This window comes from Pteropus vampyrus, unplaced genomic scaffold (genome assembly GCF_000151845.1).
Source record: "Pteropus vampyrus isolate Shadow unplaced genomic scaffold, Pvam_2.0 Scaffold374, whole genome shotgun sequence".
Taxonomy (NCBI): domain Eukaryota; kingdom Metazoa; phylum Chordata; class Mammalia; order Chiroptera; family Pteropodidae; genus Pteropus; species Pteropus vampyrus.
In genome coordinates this window covers 52,638-55,998 of record NW_011889155.1, presented here as the reverse complement: position 1 = coordinate 55,998, position 3,361 = coordinate 52,638, and positions in this window count along the sequence as shown.

Here is a 3,361-nt window from a genome sequence, read left to right as displayed (position 1 = left end):
TGAAGTACGGCACTGCCGCTCACCAGCCTTGGGACCTCGAGTAAGTGCTTTCACGCTTCAGAGCCTCAGTTTCCCCACTAGGAATAATAATGGCACCCATTCCTTAGGGTGAAGTGACCATGAGAGGAAGAGAGATGAGGGAGGCACCTAGCCCTGCTCTGCTCCCCGAGGTGCTCAGTCACTGTCTGGTTCCCGAAAGGAAGTCGCTTCTCTTCTTTGGGGTTTGGGGTCCTCAGCTAGAGCAGGAGCTCAGTACCCTGGTTCACTGGGCTGCTGGGAGGATGCATCATGGGCTGATACAAGTGAGAGCTTGAAGCCCAGGCGTGGGTGAGAGCATATGCTTAGTAACAGCCCCCTTTTCCTCCAGAAAAATCTGTTGATCAATCTAAATCACAGAGAATCCTCTAATCTCCTAGGCATGGCCACAGAACTCTATGTAGGATTTCTCTGCCTCGCTGTGATTGACTGAGGCCCCTGTCAGAGTGCATCTGCTCACAGAGCAGGCTGGTGGGAGAGGCAGCTGGGCCAGAGCTGGGCCAGAGCTACACAATAGCTCAAGCTTGCTATACGCGGTCCCTGGGGTGGAAGACCCGGACTTGGGTGCCTGGAATTTTCAAGATCTGCAGATTGATCCTGAATGTGCGGGGTGGATGGGCCTTTGGGGATAGGGGTTATTGAGGAGCACAGGGCAACGTCCATCAGTGTACATCTTCCATGGCTGAGAGAAGCCCAGAGCTGTTTGTCAAAAGGCTCTGATTCCCTCGAGTCTGGCCTGTTTGGCCTAATGTATTTGCCTGAATGCTTATGTCCCAAATAAGAGGTCTGGGAGATGACAGACAGCACCTGTGAGTAATTAACTCTCTCCCTGGGAGCTGAGCTGGCACCGGAGCTAGATCTAGAGAAGAACCAGGCCAGGAGAAATGGGTAGTGACAGAATTTCTCCCCTGGAAGCTCCCGAGGCTTTGTCTGCAAGAGACAAGAATATCCCTCTCAACTCAAAGGGGGTTTGAGATAACATCTTACAGATGAAAAAAATGAGGCCCAGAGTGGGTTAGGGACCCAGCCAGGCAACACACCTGGAGGGGGAAGCAAGTCTCTAAACTGTCAGCACAAAAGTGAACTCCTTTAAATAATGTGTCATGAAAACTCTACGGGTGAGAGTTAAGAGGAGTCACAGATGGGAGATGAATTTCCTTCCACTCGTTTATTCGTTCACTCACTCATCTATCATTCAAGCGAGAGCAACAAGCAAGGCGCTCTCCAAGGTGCTGAAACATATAGTCTCCTATAAATTTGTAGCTTCTTGAAGGTATGGACCACATCTATGCTGCTCACTGCTATATCCCCAAAGCCTGGCATATGGTAAGAGCTTGATAAAGATCTCTCAAACACAGGATTTATCACACTTAATTCTCACCTTAGAAGAAAAAATTCTCATTCTCATTTTACAGTTAGAAAACTGAGGCTCTGAAAGGTAAGGTGACTGGTACATATGGTCGTCATGAACACATTCAGTCAAGAAATAAATATGTTTGTGCACATGCAATGTGCCAGCAGTGAACTAGCAGACAAGGCCCTTGGGGGCTTCCAGCTCAATGGAGGAGTCAGCTCTGGTCAAATAGTAAGTTTGCTGATGATATAATTATAAACCAAGGCAGGGGTCATGGGGGGAAGGACCATATTTCGTATTCTGAGCTGTGTGCATCCCAGGCCTGTGCCATGGCGGGGGTGGGGTGGGGGGGGTCAGGTGGTAGAGGTAAGGTCTGAAGGTAAGAGGGTGGCATTCTTCTGACACAGAAACTGGGGGCTCAGAGAGGTGAAGTGACTTGCCTAGGGCCACGCAGCAGCCGTGCAGTAAAGCTGGAGTTCAAGCCCAGTCACTCTGCAAACCCACATCAGGGAATGAGGAAAGACCGGAGATGAGTCTCGAACCAGAAAAGGTGTTCTGGTCATCAGAGACCAGACGGGACTGGGAGCGCTGGCTCCCCTGACTTGAATGCAGATCTGGCTTCACCCCCAGCCTCAGTGAATGGATATCTCGAGGCCAAATTCAGCTTCCTCTTCCCCCTCCTCCTCCTCCTTCATGGAGATGCTAATTTTAGCCAGTCACAAAGTCAGCCTGAGCTCTTAAAAATGGACTGATTTATGCTTTTCCTTAATTGCTCCAAAAAAGCGCTTTGCATCTAGTGAGAAAAAGAATGAATATAATTCTATTTAGGTTCAAAAAAATAATAACCAAATTCTCAGTGGTCTGGCAAGAAGAGAGGGATGCACTTAACCCTGCCTCAGTGGTCACCCCCAGCACCCTCCTCACCTTCCTCCACCCACTCAGAGCCACTGTGTCTGCCCCACAGGCTCACACTCTGCCAGAGGAGAAAGCAGGGAAATATCAGAGGTCCTCACTGGGCACTCAAGTGAGGGCAGGGGACTTTTTAAAGATTCTCTGGAGAAATCTGTAAAATCTCCTTCTCTGACAGCCCCCAGAGGCTGCCTGGGGCCAGAATCTACTGATGAGGCAAGAGTCTCTAGTCATGTCCTAGTTCAAGGAGCTAAGACATACCCAGGTCATCTTGGCCATCCCTCTACCTGAAGGCTGGAGCTGCCAAGGCTCAGCCCAGGTTCAGATACTGACCTTTCCAAAGGATCTCAAAGAATTCCATTCAATAAATACTGAAACCTGCCATCTGCTGCCTTCCATGCCCAGTGATGGGAATCTAGCAGTCAATGAGGCCGGAATGCCCACAGGGCTGACCATAAATGTATGAGTTCTCCTTGTCATAGGTCACTGTGGTTTGATACACTATCACTTCATCCATCCACCTACTCACCTATCATCTATCCATCCATCTTCCACCTATCCACCCACCATCACCCATCTGTCCGTCTATCCACCCATCTATCTATTCATCCATCCATCCATCCATCCATCCATCCATACATACATACATACATACATACATACATTCAACACCTATCTACCCATCTATCTTCCATCCATCATTTGTACATCGCTCATACATCATCTATCTACCCATCCATTCATCTATCAGCCATCTATCATGTATCCATTCATACACCCATCTTTCCATCCATCCATCCATCCATCCATCCATCCATCCATCCATCCATCCATTCTCCCATCCTCCTTTCATCCTCCATCCATTATCTATCCATCCATCTATTCACTCATCTTCTATGCACCCATCCACTCATCTTTTACCCATTTATCCATCCATCCATCCATCCATCCATCCATTCAACACCTATCTACCCATCTATCTTCCATCCATCATTTGTACATCGCTCATACATCATCTATCCACCCATCCATTCATCTATCAGCCATCTATCATGTATCCAT